Source organism: Bemisia tabaci, chromosome 8 (assembly GCF_918797505.1).
Source record: "Bemisia tabaci chromosome 8, PGI_BMITA_v3".
NCBI classification, from domain to species: Eukaryota; Metazoa; Arthropoda; class Insecta; order Hemiptera; family Aleyrodidae; genus Bemisia; species Bemisia tabaci.
Window position 1 is genome coordinate 19,146,493 of NC_092800.1, and position 16,535 is coordinate 19,163,027.

The window sequence follows — 16,535 nt, forward strand, 5'->3', positions numbered from 1 at the left end:
ATCGATAATCCAGGATTACGCGAAAACTTTATGAAAATGTATGAGGATTGCGCGAAAAAGGCACAAGGATTGCGCGAGTAGAAACCTTAATACTTTCCGCGATTATTCCAACGCGGGTTCGAATAGAATAATCGGCCCCGAACACTGTGCGGCCGGAGTTAAACGTATATTAGCGCCTGCAAGACTTAAAGAATACTTCGCGCATTGCGCCAAACAGCACGGTCAGCGGAAAGCCCATATTAGCGCCTACAAGACTGCATGAATACTTCTCGCATTGCACCAAACGCAGTGCAGTCCCAGCCGGTTAGTTGGCGTTCACGCCAGCAAGACGGGAATCTACAAGACGGTAGAATGCTGTACAACTGCGTGTCATCATTCTTGACTGTCTGCTCCAGTTTTTACCAAAATCAAAGAGAAAATTCGTATCCTCATTGTAACAATTCAGAAATTTGGATGCTATTTATTTATTTATTTTTTTTTTATTATTTTTTTTTGTTACATTAAAAGAAAATAGAAAGAACGAGAATGTCGCGTTGAAACTTCCGATTCTTTTATTTGAGATCATTTAGGTAAATTCGCGGAAACTTTTCAGAAAAACTGTGTGTAGCTTTTTAAAAGCTTTTTTTGTGTTTATTAAAAATAAAACATAAAAGTAGTGCATAACGTTGCAATCAGGGATAAATATACGCTTTCTTCGGGAGCACCCGTCGGGTTTTGAATCCATTAATTTCTTAAAAAACTTGAACATTGTTGCTATTCAATTTTTTACGTGTAGTTTCCTCGGTGATCTGCGGCCACGTAGCGTAGCGGCCACAGGCCCCTAGTTCACTTTTTAAATGTCGATGAATGCTCTTCGATCGTGTTCGACGTCATGACCAGACAGCTTGTCTGGTATGGTCATGTCAATAGGATGACTGAAGAGAGGCTGCCAAAAAAGATGCTTGATTGGGTTCCTCCTGGGAGGAGACGTAGAGGACGCCCAGTGAGAGGTTGGCGACAGGGGGTGTTGAGTGAGATGAGGGAGTGTCAACTCCCTGATGACCTGTGGGAAGACCGAGCTTTGTGGCGATTGGGCGTCGTAGAGCGCCGAAGAGCGCTGTAAAAGCGACTCATATGTATGTAAGCTCTTGCTGGGCCATTCGTGCTGCGAGGGCTATCCATCGAAGAGAGACTTGCCCGTAAGTGAGGAGGGAATGAACAGTCATCCGTGATGTCGTTATCTACCATAAACTACCAAGGTTGCCAGATTAATGCTCACTCGTTTCATATAGAATATTCGGGCAAACATGGGAGTTTCAGTACCAGAGAAATTCGCGCAATCCTATGCATCTCCAAAAAGGTAAAAAAGGGGGCATTCGCGCAATCCCATCGCAGTTTTTTCGATAAGGATCATTCATTAACGATTCAACAATCGACCCGCTGATCGAAATTAAAGGTGTCTAGACCGAGAAACCCCGGGGAATCTGGGTTTCATCAGGGAATTGAAAATGTCAGGGAAAATCAGGGAGTCTATTCCAGAAACCAGGAGCGTCTCCATTGCAGTCATGCTCTTTCGTGAGGGGGCCACGAATTTATGAACCACCCCTTATCAGTGGCGAGGCGTGAATGATCGACTATCGATATTTTCCCAGTTGAAACCGTGATAAAGAATCGATTATCAAAGTCTTCGTAACGAACACCCTACTCATAGATCCTTTTCCATAGGTTTAAATGGCAGATCAATGATTTATCGAAAAGCACGCCACGCCACTGTCCTCTAAGCCCTGTGTCCACTCGTCAGAATTGCGTCAAAATGGAAGCCCAAACTGAATCGATAAATACGACCTGTTCGCGATTGCTGATAAAAAAAAGAGTTATGCCGGAATCACACGCTAAAGGCAGCTGCATGAATATGGTAGTCAACAGTCATCGCTCAACAGCTGAAATTTCGCGAATTCGAGTTATTTTCATCCAGATGTGTATCAAATCTATTCGAATAGTTCAGACAAATCTGACATTATCCGATGGTCGCTGAGCATCGTTGCTGAATTTTGTACGATACGTGCAAAATTCAGACATCAGGCCGATGACTTCCACATTCAGCTCCCACCAGAGACAAGAGACCCTCCACTAGTATCTTGGCCATTGTGGAAGCTTTTACTTTCGGGACTTCAGCACTCCACTGTTGACTTACCTACATGGTTGATGTTCAACAACGTGTTGACAGTTTCGTTTTGCAAACAAGTCGAAAATGGCCGACGTTTCGGAAACTTGTTTGGCTCATGACGTCATCCGAAGCTCATCATCGACCATGCAGGTAAGTCAACAGCCTAAACTAAGGTGATGACTGTTGCTCCCAGTTGCTAGTAATTGTCCATAAGAAATTGTTGAAACCCCAAAAGTAAAAGCTTCCACCTGTCGCTAGGAGGCCAGTGGAGGGTCTCCTGTCTCTGGCTCCCACATTCAGCGTCTGATTGCGGCATTACGCCGCTCCATTTTGAGTTGCAACACTCATCAATCGCTTCAAGTCCCGACTTTGAGCCACTTACCGTTGAAATCGATTCACTTTAAGCTTCCATTTCGACGCCCTATTGACGAGTGGAGACAGCGCTTTACACGTTACTCATGTTGCTGTAAAGGTGGCAGGGGTCCCCATCGAACTGACTCTGGGTCTAGCAAGAGCAGTGGCCGCCGCTCCGGGCACGGTACACGCCGCGGCGCTGACCTCAGCCAAGCAGGCAGTGGACTTCGCGAAAGGGATAGCGGCCATCCCGGGGGCGGTCGTGGACGCGGCCGGCGCGGCAGCGGACAACCTGGTCAAGAACGTGGAGCAGCAGCGGAAACGCGCCTTCGATTTCACCAAGAACGCTTTCGGGCGCGCCGGACCGAAGGAGCAGACCGGCGTAGCGGCCGCTGTCAACACCGTGCTCTGGGGCAAGCAGGCTGCGGAGACCCCGCCGAGATCCGGCGAGATCTCCCGGCTGGACAGCAATGCGTCCTCGGCGAGTTCTTCGTCCCAGGGAGGCATCGCGAAGTTCGGCGGGTTCCTCCGGGGATCGTCCAAGCGGTTCGAAGGTTGGAATAGGTATATCTTAGGGGCGTTGCCTTCGTTCAAGTCCCCGAGCAGGTCCAGCTCGAGGAGCCGCTCGCCGGAACGCTCGCCCAAGCCACCACCGAGCAAAGCCAAGTCGAGCAGGTGGAAAAGTTCTTCGTACTGGAAGATACTTCGGTAGTCGCAAAGTGTCCTACTGTCCTATTCACAGGGTCGTATTCATATTTGCTCATTAGACGGTTCCTTTCTTTGTATTAGGAGGCCCCACCTATATAGTTTTTTGTTTTTATTTTTTTGCTCATTGATACCACAATAGCCCGAATGCAGACAACAATAAAAACACATTAAGATACAAAAACAATTGGGTATCCAAGACTAAGGAGAAATAAAACAAACCAGGACGTTTTTGGCCAGTTACATGCCCATTCTCAACCGGGAAAAAAAGCTAAAAATGTAAGCTAAAATTGAGTTTGCACTGATTCCTACCTCGGTCAGTTGCATGCTCATTTTCTTGTTTTAATTTTTACATTTTTATCTTTTTTTCCAGTTGAGAATGGGCATGTAACTGGCCCGAAACGTCCTGGTTTGTTTTATTTCTCCTTAGCCTTGTATATGTATGTATACCCATTTATTTTTTATTTTAATGCGTTTTTATTGATACCTTAGATGGTTAATTATTACAGAGAAAAGTAGTCCTTACAAGTAGTATAGAAATGAGGATATGCCATCACTTGACCTTTGACATTTAAGGCGACACCAGAGGGAATCGGTGTGACATCACTAGCGACTGGTTAATTGTTGCGGGTTGCCTACCTATCGTTACCAGTGTTGTAAAATTGTGCAGAAAAATGTCGATTATTACCAGTGTTGTAAAATTGTGCAGAAAAATCGGAATTAATTTACGGTGAGGGGTGGGGTATGGTGCATGATTTTCCAACCATGGTGTGACGTCACTAGCGACTGTTGCGGGTTGCCTACCTATCACCCACGTTGTCAGTCTGTGCAGAAAAATCCGAATTATTTCGCGATGAAGGATGGGTGATGAATGTTTTAGTGGATGATCTGTCAACAATGTTTTATGTTGCGAGGTGTTGTAAAATTGTACAGAATAATCTGAATTATTGTAGGATGAGGGGTGGGGTATGGTGCATGATTTTCCAACCATGGTGTGACGTCACTAGCGACTGGTTAATTGTTGCGGGTTGCCTACCTATCGTTACCACTGTTGTAAAATTGTGCAGAAAAATCGGAATTAATTTACGGTGTTGATTGGGTGATGGGTGTTTTAGCGGATGATATGTCAACAATGTTTTCATGCTATGACGTCACTATCGTTGTGAAATTGAGCGGGAAAATTTGAATTAATTACGGGTGATGGGTATTTTAGTGTATAAAATGACAGCCGTCTTTTCATGCTGTGACGACACCAACCAACCAACGTTGAGAAATTGAGCGGGAAAATTTGAATTAATGACGGGTGTTGCTACGGTTATAGTATATGATATGGTAACAATGTTTTCATGTTGCGAGGACACCAGTGTTGTAAAATTGAGCGGGAAAATATGATTTAACCCGGAGTCGGGTATGGATTAGTGTACGGTGTATGGCATCCGTGTTTACTGTTGCGGGTTGCCTAAACGTGAAGGGGCTACCATTAGCTTTTTAAACCACAACCGTTTAATCCTTATGGGCTACCTACCCACCCGAGCGAAGCATGATATGTTAGAGTCAACGATTTGCCTCCGAATTAGGCGGGAAATTTGAAGGAGCAGACGTTGCAAAAAATCTGCAAAAACCTATCTTCACAGGGTTTTTCATGTGCCATGAGTCCTTTACCGTGACGATATCTGCTCTATTAGCAATCATACACAGTACAACCATTCGGGTAAATACGTTTGACCAATGACCTGCATCATTTTACGTGACGTCATGCGAAGCATGCATTATGTGTCGTCACCCCACCCAGCTAGCGACCTTACCCGCTCTACTAGGAATTATACACAGGAGGAGGACCGAGGTTCTCCCATAAATTCGTAGCGGGTTGCCTATCCATCCGGGGGAATACGATTGAGTGTCATCACTCTAAGCATCCATTCTATGACGTCACCCTGTTGTATACCACAGTATCAACGTTGTATGATCGGAAAAAACTTATACCACGCTATACGTGAGATGATAGAAAATTCGGGTTTAAGTATCGACAGCGGTGACTAGAGGGGCTAATGAGTCGAACTCTAGATGCGACAAGTACAATGCTCTCATCGCGGAGATGTGCGTATGTCTGCGGTTCGATTGTTGATTCGTTATCGAAAGACCTTGTTCGATAAAAAGCATTGCCGAGATAGGGATTCATCGATCGAGTTCTGTCGATAACGATTCAACAATCGACCCGGTCGCGCGACTGCGCGAGCTCCCATTCAAGGCCGCCCAGTTCTCGCTACTCATTTTCCTGTTAGAGTGTCATTCGGAAACCACACATGTTCCACACAAACTACTCATTCACTTAGCTCCTTTCACCATACATATAACTGATGAAAAATCACGAATGACTCTGGAAAGTATCACTACTTATACGGGGTTTTCGCGGTAACTCTCATTCGATAATCTCCAAATATCCGTTCCCAGTGATGCCATCCTTCGACAAGTTTCAACTTGTCTCGATCAACTTCCCTATAATATATTTCTGATTCCCACGGTTTGGCAATAGCCGAGGACCTGCGGTCCCGCTCATTTAAACGCGTGGTGCTGGTGCGGGTGTGAAAGCCATCAATAATTTTCGATTATTTAAACGGTGATGTTTCTAGTCAGTTGTCGACCATCATCCTCATCTAAATCGATATGATCCGTTTTGAATTTGGAAAATGAGTCATTTTTCCTTTCTTTTTGAGACAAGTGAAACACTGATGGGGTATGAACCACGACGGGATGTGCAAATTCTCGTTCCCTGATTGCTCCCGCCCGGGGAACACCGGTAGACAAATGATGTTTCAGTATCATGAGCCTTGGCTGCATTGGCTAGAGGAATCGATGGAGCTCGGATGAGGGGGAGAAAAAAAAACAAGAAGAGATTCGTTTATCACATACAGCAGCAGATTTATTGATATAAAAAGGAACATGAGTATTGTATATTTGCCACACACACTTTCATACTGTGCTATGAACCGTCGAGATCATGATGGGTCAAATTGAAACCGTGCTTTATACTCATCACTTTCCTAACGATTAAATGACGACACTGGTTTTTCAATTCGCAAAGAGCATAGGGGAAAACCATCATCGGAAAAGTCTTAACATCAAACGAGCCAGGGTCTAAAGCGCTCACAAAATTTGAAATTGAAGCGTTGTCCAAATACTGACATTTTCTTAATACTAAATCACAAGTTTCGGAAAAAAGTTTTTGAAATTTTTGCTGATTGTCAACAGCTTTGATCACTACTGCGCTAATCGATGGAGCGAGTTTCTTCAATTCTTTCCACGCCTTCTCTTGAAGCGCTATTTCTCTCGGACACTTACGATGAGATGAATTTTTCTGACCGAGTACAAGACTTTTCCGTCCCAGAATCCTGCCAAACTTCAAAAATCTTGATACGGTCCCGAGATAGCGCGTCTCCCCAAAGTCGCTGTCCCCCTCAAAATACGCATCGATGTCCTTGTCCCAGCGTGTAAGCTCTCTCCACTCGCTCGGCTTAAGGGCGACCATGTTTTGAACTGTAGCGTAATTGTAAAATTTGATGATCGGAGTAAACTGTTCATTACAACTATAACCGATCACTATCTGCTGTTCACCGTTCGGGGTCAGGAAAAAAGATGAGTTTCCCATCGTTTTCGATACGATAGGGCCTCTGCACACACCACGACCGGGTTTTATCGGAGACATGCTCGAAATTTGATAACAAATCACTTCGAGCGACCCGAGCTGACAGCAAAAGCGGACCACACCGACGAAAAAACGAACAGAAAATGGTCGCTGGTGTGTAACAATCCACGGTAAGAAGACATCGTGATCCAGGAGGAGGAGGAAGAGAAGGAGGAGGAGGAGGAGAGGGGTCTGCAACACGCATTTAAAACGTATCAGATCGACTATCCACTCAAATGAAGGCGCCCTCGTCCCGAGTCGCTGTCATTCAAAGCCTCAGTGTCAAGGTATGATAATGGAGTATCCCATTTGAACCTATGATAAAGAATCGATTATGCACATGGTGCTCGTTACGATCGATATTTTTCAAAGGTTTAAACGGCATAGCAATCGATACATCGCAAAGCATGCCTCGACACTGGAAACCGTATGTATGTATAACCCGCTTTCACGGTGCACTGAGGCGCTCTGCGACGCCCACTCTCCACAGCAATCTGTCATGGAAGAGATCCTCCGGGAGCTGGCATCTCTACCCACCGTTTGGCTGGACGCCCTCTCTGTCGCCTACCTGTCAATCGATACATCGCAAAGCCCACCACACACTACTGCAAAGTCCATAGCCGTCTTCATCCCGCAAACAGTACCATGCAGCAACACCAGATTGCCTATTCGTTCAAATCAAGGCGGTATCATCCCGAGGATAGCCCCGGGCAAGGCTTTCACGTTATAAAACCACACTTTTCAGTCCGGGAGAGGGTACCCAACGAGCTAGCTATCGCCTCTATTTCGTCCATTCCATACCCTCAAATATGGCGTCACTAGTGAGGTGTAATAATCGACTATCGATTATTGTGGTGTTCGATCTCGTGTCATATCAATCGATACATCGCAAAGGGAACCAACGCAAACGGCAACAGATTGCCTATGAAGCTGTGATAAAGAATCGATTATTGGGGTGTTCGATCTCGTGTCATTTCCATCGATACATTGCAAAGGGAGCCAGCGCAAACGGTATCAGATTGCCTATGAAGCTGTGATAAAGAATCGATTATTGCGGTGTTCGATCTCGTGTCATTTCCATCGATACATCGCAAAGGGAGCCAACGCAAACGGTATCAGATTGCCTATGAAGCTGTGATAAAGAATCGATTATTCCGGTGTTCGATCTCGTATCATATCAATCGAACCAGTCTCATAACGCAATCGCATCAGATTGCCTATGAAGCTGTGATAAAGAATCGATCATTGCAGTGTTCGATCTCGTGACATAGGTTTGAATATCATATCAATCGATATATCGCAAAGGGAACCAGACTTATAACACAATCGGTATCAGATTGCCTATCCACTCAAATGAAGGCTGTCTCGTCTCGAGGATACGCCGTAACAGTTTGGTCCAATCTCCCGTACCACGGGGATTCCCCTCTTCCTATCCTCTCGGTGGAAGGGTTCGCACATGGTCCACGAAATCATTGGAAATCGATCGACTTCGACCGGGTGAGATGTCATATTCTGCGCATTCAAATCGAAGAAACGTGATGGAAATCGTTACTGATCGAACAACCGATTCGTGATGAGACAACACAAACAACGAGAAAAGAGCAGGCGCTCAAGCATATGATGGTGAAAATTGGTCATAGTCGATGCCAATCGAAGCTATATCGATAGGAATCGGTGAAAAATCTATGAGCCTCTCCACTAATCGGAGGCAAGAGAGCGAAGTTCTTCGCTTAAAATGCACAATCAAGGTTGGTTCCCAGCATTCACCATCATCTCATCATCTACCTTCGCCTCGTCAGAACTCAATGAACATTAGTGAAAATCGATACCGCCCACACAAGAAATCGATACCACCCACACAAGCAATCGATTGAATTCGATCCTGGTAAGCTGCTACCAAGAATCGATTTCCATCTTTCTCACCTCTCGCTGCGAGATCCGAGCATGGTTCACGAAGACAGCATCGAGATAAATGCACGAGTATCACCGTAAATCTAGTTCTAATCGATTGAAATCGATAGAAAATCGATAAAACGCTCCCGCAATTCGGGGTGAGAGAGCTATATTATTCGCATGCAAATCGAGTTTATTCGATGAAAAATAATGTGAATCAATACCGATCGAGCAAACATCTATCATGTTCATCGTTAAGACCGGGGTGATCGCACGATTGAACGTTCGATTCTATCGATAGGAGCCGATCAGATCGGGTCAGATCATTCGATTCGCTGATCCGATCACGAAGCGCCCGATCACCCGTCTTTCCCCTTCGTTTGAGCTTCGCTCAAGGCGAAGGGGAAAGACTGATCGGGCGCTTCGTGATCGGATCAGCGAATCGAATGATCTGACCCGATCTGATCGGCTCCTATCGATAGAATCGAACGTTCAATCGTGCGATCACCCCGGTCTTAACGATGAACATGATAGATGTTTGCTCGATCGGTATTGATTCACATTATTTTTCATCGAATAAACTCGATTTGCATGCGAATAATATAGCTCTCTCACCCCGAATTGCGGGAGCGTTTTATCGATTTTCTATCGATTTCAATCGATTAGAACTAGATTTACGGTGATACTCGTGCATTTATCTCGATGCTGTCTTCGTGAACCATGCTCGGATCTCGCAGCGAGAGGTGAGAAAGATGGAAATCGATTCTTGGTAGCAGCTTACCAGGATCGAATTCAATCGATTGCTTGTGTGGGTGGTATCGATTTCTTGTGTGGGCGGTATCGATTTTCACTAATGTTCATTGAGTTCTGACGAGGCGAAGGTAGATGATGAGATGATGGTGAATGCTGGGAACCAACCTTGATTGTGCATTTTAAGCGAAGAACTTCGCTCTCTTGCCTCCGATTAGTGGAGAGGCTCATAGATTTTTCACCGATTCCTATCGATATAGCTTCGATTGGCATCGACTATGACCAATTTTCACCATCATATGCTTGAGCGCCTGCTCTTTTCTCGTTGTTTGTGTTGTCTCATCACGAATCGGTTGTTCGATCAGTAACGATTTCCATCACGTTTCTTCGATTTGAATGCGCAGAATATGACATCTCACCCGGTCGAAGTCGATCGATTTCCAATGATTTCGTGGACCATGTGCGAACCCTTCCACCGAGAGGATAGGAAGAGGGGGAATCCCCGTGGTACGGGAGATTGGACCAAACTGTTACGGCGTATCCTCGAGACGAGACAGCCTTCATTTGAGTGGATAGGCAATCTGATACCGATTGTGTTATAAGTCTGGTTCCCTTTGCGATATATCGATTGATATGATATTCAAACCTATGTCACGAGATCGAACACTGCAATGATCGATTCTTTATCACAGCTTCATAGGCAATCTGATGCGATTGCGTTATGAGACTGGTTCGATTGATATGATACGAGATCGAACACCGGAATAATCGATTCTTTATCACAGCTTCATAGGCAATCTGATACCGTTTGCGTTGGCTCCCTTTGCGATGTATCGATGGAAATGACACGAGATCGAACACCGCAATAATCGATTCTTTATCACAGCTTCATAGGCAATCTGATACCGTTTGCGCTGGCTCCCTTTGCAATGTATCGATGGAAATGACACGATCGAACACCCCAATAATCGATTCTTTATCACAGCTTCATAGGCAATCTGTTGCCGTTTGCGTTGGTTCCCTTTGCGATGTATCGATTGATATGACACGAGATCGAACACCACAATAATCGATAGTCGATTATTACACCTCACTAGTGACGCCATATTTGAGGGTATGGAATGGACGAAATAGAGGCGATAGCTAGCTCGTTGGGTACCCTCTCCCGGACTGAAAAGTGTGGTTTTATAACGTGAAAGCCTTGCCCGGGCTATCCTCGGGATGATACCGCCTTGATTTGAACGAATAGGCAATCTGGTGTTGCTGCATGGTACTGTTTGCGGGATGAAGACGGCTATGGACTTTGCAGTAGTGTGTGGTGGGCTTTGCGATGTATCGATTGACAGGTAGGCGACAGAGAGGGCGTCCAGCCAAACGGTGGGTAGAGATGAGATGCCAGCTCCCGGAGGATCTCTTCCATGACAGATTGCTGTGGAGAGTGGGCGTCGCAGAGCGCCTTAGTGCACCGTGAAAGCGGGTTATACATACATACGGTTTCCAGTGTCGAGGCATGCTTTGCGATGTATCGATTGCTATGCCGTTTAAACCTTTGAAAAATATCGATCGTAACGAGCACCATGTGCATAATCGATTCTTTATCATAGGTTCAAATGGGATACTCCATTATCATACCTTGACACTGAGGCTTTGAATGTCAGCGACTCGGGACGAGGGCGCCTTCATTTGAGTGGATAGTCGATCTGATACGTTTTAAATGCGTGTTGCAGACCCCTCTCCTCCTCCTCCTTCTCTTCTCTTCCTCCTCCTGGATCACGATGTCTTCTTACCGTGGATTGTTACACACCAGCGACCATTTTCTGTTCGTTTTTTCGTCGGTGTGGTCCGCTTTTGCTGTCAGCTCGGGTCGCTCGAAGTGATTTGTTATCAAATTTCGAGCATGTCTCCGATAAAACCCGGTCGTGGTGTGTGCAGAGGCCCTATCGTATCGAAAACGATGGGAAACTCATCTTTTTTCCTGACCCCGAACGGTGAACAGCAGATAGTGATCGGTTATAGTTGTAATGAACAGTTTACTCCGATCATCAAATTTTACAATTACGCTACAGTTCAAAACATGGTCGCCCTTAAGCCGAGCGAGTGGAGAGAGCTTACACGCTGGGACAAGGACATCGATGCGTATTTTGAGGGGGACAGCGACTTTGGGGAGACGCGCTATCTCGGGACCGTATCAAGATTTTTGAAGTTTGGCAGGATTCTGGGACGGAAAAGTCTTGTACTCGGTCAGAAAAATTCATCTCATCGTAAGTGTCCGAGAGAAATAGCGCTTCAAGAGAAGGCGTGGAAAGAATTGAAGAAACTCGCTCCATCGATTAGCGCAGTAGTGATCAAAGCTGTTGACAATCAGCAAAAATTTCAAAAACTTTTTTCCGAAACTTGTGATTTAGTATTAAGAAAATGTCAGTATTTGGACAACGCTTCAATTTCAAATTTTGTGAGCGCTTTAGACCCTGGCTCGTTTGATGTTAAGACTTTTCCGATGATGGTTTTCCCCTATGCTCTTTGCGAATTGAAAAACCAGTGTCGTCATTTAATCGTTAGGAAAGTGATGAGTATAAAGCACGGTTTCAATTTGACCCATCATGATCTCGACGGTTCATAGCACAGTATGAAAGTGTGTGTGGCAAATATACAATACTCATGTTCCTTTTTATATCAATAAATCTGCTGCTGTATGTGATAAACGAATCTCTTCTTGTTTTTTTTTCTCCCCCTCATCCGAGCTCCATCGATTCCTCTAGCCAATGCAGCCAAGGCTCATGATACTGAAACATCATTTGTCTACCGGTGTTCCCCGGGCGGGAGCAATCAGGGAACGAGAATTTGCACATCCCGTCGTGGTTCATACCCCATCAGTGTTTCACTTGTCTCAAAAAGAAAGGAAAAATGACTCATTTTCCAAATTCAAAACGGATCATATCGATTTAGATGAGGATGATGGTCGACAACTGACTAGAAACATCACCGTTTAAATAATCGAAAATTATTGATGGCTTTCACACCCGCACCAGCACCACGCGTTTAAATGAGCGGGACCGCAGGTCCTCGGCTATTGCCAAACCGTGGGAATCAGAAATATATTATAGGGAAGTTGATCGAGACAAGTTGAAACTTGTCGAAGGATGGCATCACTGGGAACGGATATTTGGAGATTATCGAATGAGAGTTACCGCGAAAACCCCGTATAAGTAGTGATACTTTCCAGAGTCATTCGTGATTTTTCATCAGTTATATGTATGGTGAAAGGAGCTAAGTGAATGAGTAGTTTGTGTGGAACATGTGTGGTTTCCGAATGACACTCTAACAGGAAAATGAGTAGCGAGAACTGGCGACCTTGAATGGGAGCTCGCGCAGTCGCGCGACCGGGTCGATTGTTGAATCGTTATCGACAGAACTCGATCGATGAATCCCTATCTCGGCAATGCTTTTTATCGAACAAGGTCTTTCGATAACGAATCAACAATCGAACCGCAGACATACGCACATCTCCGCGATGAGAGCATTGTACTTGTCGCATCTAGAGTTCGACTCATTAGCCCCTCTAGTCACCGCTGTCGATACTTACACCCGAATTTTCTATCATCTCACGTATAGCGTGGTATAAGTTTTTTACGATCATACAACGTTGATACTGTGGTATACAACAGGGTGACGTCATAGAATGGATGCTTAGAGTGATGACACTCAATCGTATTCCCCCGATGGATAGGCAACCCGCTACGAATTTATGGGAGAACCTCGGTCCTCCTCCTGTGTATAATTCCTAGTAGAGCGGGTAAGGTCGCTAGCTGGGTGGGGTGACGACACATAATGGATGCTTCGCATGACGTCACGTAAAATGATGCAGGTCATTGGTCAAACGTATTTACCCGAATGGTTGTACTGTGTATGATTGCTAATAGAGCAGATATCGTCACGGTAAAGGACTCATGGCACATGAAAAACCCTGTGAAGATAGGTTTTTGCAGATTTTTTGCAACGTCTGCTCCTTCAAATTTCCCGCCTAATTCACAGGCAAATTGTTGACTCTAACATATCATGCTTCGCTCGGGTGGGTAGGTAGCCCATAAGGATTAAACGGTTGTGGTTTAAAAAAGCTAATGGTAGCCCCTTCACGTTTAGGCAACCCGCAACAGTAAACACGGATGCCATACACCGTACACTAATCAATACCCGACTCCGGGTTAAATCATATTTTCCCGCTCAATTTTACAACACTGGTGTCCTCGCAACATGAAAACATTGTTACCATATCATATACTATAACCGTAGCAACACCCGTCATTAATTCAAATTTTCCCGCTCAATTTCTCAACGTTGGTTGGTTGGTGTCGTCACAGCATGAAAAGACGGCTGTCATTTTATACACTAAAATACCCATCACCCGTAATTAATTCAAATTTTCCCGCTCAATTTCACAACGATAGTGACGTCATAGCATGAAAACATTGTTGACATATCATCCGCTAAAACACCCATCACCCAATCAACACCGTAAATTAATTCCGATTTTTCTGCACAATTTTACAACAGTGGTAACGATAGGTAGGCAACCCGCAACAATTAACCAGTCGCTAGTGACGTCACACCATGGTTGGAAAATCATGCACCATACCCCACCCCTCATCCTACAATAATTCAGATTATTCTGTACAATTTTACAACACCTCGCAACATAAAACATTGTTGACAGATCATCCACTAAAACATTCATCACCCATCCTTCATCGCGAAATAATTCGGATTTTTCTGCACAGACTGACAACGTGGGTGATAGGTAGGCAACCCGCAACAGTCGCTAGTGACGTCACACCATGGTTGGAAAATCATGCACCATACCCCACCCCTCACCGTAAATTAATTCCGATTTTTCTGCACAATTTTACAACACTGGTAATAATCGACATTTTTCTGCACAATTTTACAACACTGGTAACGATAGGTAGGCAACCCGCAACAATTAACCAGTCGCTAGTGATGTCACACCGATTCCCTCTGGTGTCGCCTTAAATGTCAAAGGTCAAGTGATGGCATATCCTCATTTCTATACTACTCTTACAATGGAAGGACAAGAGCAAGAGGTCATAAGAAAACTTTAGGCTAAGTTATATTGCACCATCAAAAAATAAAGTATAAAAGAAAGAGAAAGGGGAGAGGCCGAGCTGATGGTTCATTGAGGACATTCACAGTGGTGTCTATGCTGATATCCACTCTAGGGCATGCATCGGCGTTCGAAGGGGGCTTTTTACCCTTCTCACTTTTGTCTAGGCTGTCTAGGGCTAGCCTATGCTATGTAAGGCTAGTCTAGGCTATTTAAGGCTAATCTAGGCTATCTAAGGCTATGCCCATATAGTTTGCACTATGATCAAGGGAGGTTCAAAAAAACCCTCAAATTTGCAACTTATAAAGGGCAATTTTTGCAAACCTTGAGTGAAATTCAGCAGTACAACTTATGAGTCTCCATTGCAAAAAGTGCAAAATAGGTAAGAAAAAATGCTATGATTTCAACAAACTACCTTTCTGGCACAAACCTACCGTAAGATTTACGAAACTCGCGGTGAGTTTTCTATCTTGTTTTGCATTTTTTGTGGCGGTGTCCCTTCTAAGGCCCCTTTTCTAAAGTTCTGCTGCTGCAATTAACTCGAGGTGCGCAAAAATTGTCCTTTTTATGGTGCTATGTTAAGGGTCTCCTTCCCCCTTTCCCCCTTAATCACAATATAGACCATAGGAAGGAAAGAAAGTAACTGTTTAAGAAATGGCTATGAATACGACACTAAATTATGATCCAGACAGATACCTGAATCGAATTCCGAATCGCCTTCAAAAGGGTGGATCTGCAAACCCCACGACTGCGGAGTTAAAATAGTTATCGCTCGGAAATGAAGGGGCTAAGTGAAAAATGCTAGGCAACGCTCGCGCGCGAGGCTCATACCTTGGATCCTGAGCGATGCCTGCCTTTGTACCTGTTTCTAATTTAAATAAATCAAGCCTCAACTGTTCAAATTGGTGTTCTTTTTTCCATAATGCATACTTTGTTTTTGATTTTTGAAGTTATCGAAAATATTCCGTTTATTGATTCACGCTGTCTCTTATGGGAAACGCTGTCAACGAACCAACCAGAACAACCCGTGTTGCCTTTAGGATTAGGCTCTCTATGACTGAACATTGTCCACACAGCCTTAAAAACTACCACTCTACAAAATAGTCCGATTAGTCGTAGTTGATTTTCATTTTTTTCATCTAATTTTATAATAATCTGAGTGAGCTCGAAAGCTCGAGTATGACATGAAAAAAATTATCGAGTTTGGAGCAAATGGAGCCAACGCGACAGATTTACTTTGGGATTCCATTTACCTTAAGCGCATTTCAAACCATGCGACTCGAACCATCTGCACCCATATAAACTGATGATTCGACAAATAGTGCGACTTCCAGAGCAGACGGCGCCAACCCTTGTTTCATGAGACCAGCTCATCGCCTTATTTGTCGCGCCAACCAGTCAGACTGTTCATTAAATTTGTCTGTTGCACACGAGAAATGCAGGCGGCTGAGAAGACTTACAATAATTAAAATGAGCACATCAGAGGTATAAATTGCACTCCAAAAATCATGATTCGCGAGGTCTGCACATCGGAGATGTTGTCCCTCATCCGCGGGCAAGCACTCTCCCTTAGTCATCGCAGAAGTTGATCCAGCAATTTGGCAACACCGGGTTTCCTCCATTTAAACTTATGTTAAATACTCGGTTCTTGTCGGAGTATCGGACCCCTCCAAGAATCGATTTATTTCCATAGGTTTAAATGGAGAAAAAACAATGTTGCCAATTCGCTGGATCCGCTAATGAGTCATCGGCAATCAAAGCCGAGAAAGTTCCCAATCCTACCATACAACTCAGGGTTATATTCATAGTCGTTCCTTATATTAGGCCTTGTCCACACGAGCGCTGTTCGTGGAACCTCGGGCGAACTTTTCCAGGAATTTGTTATA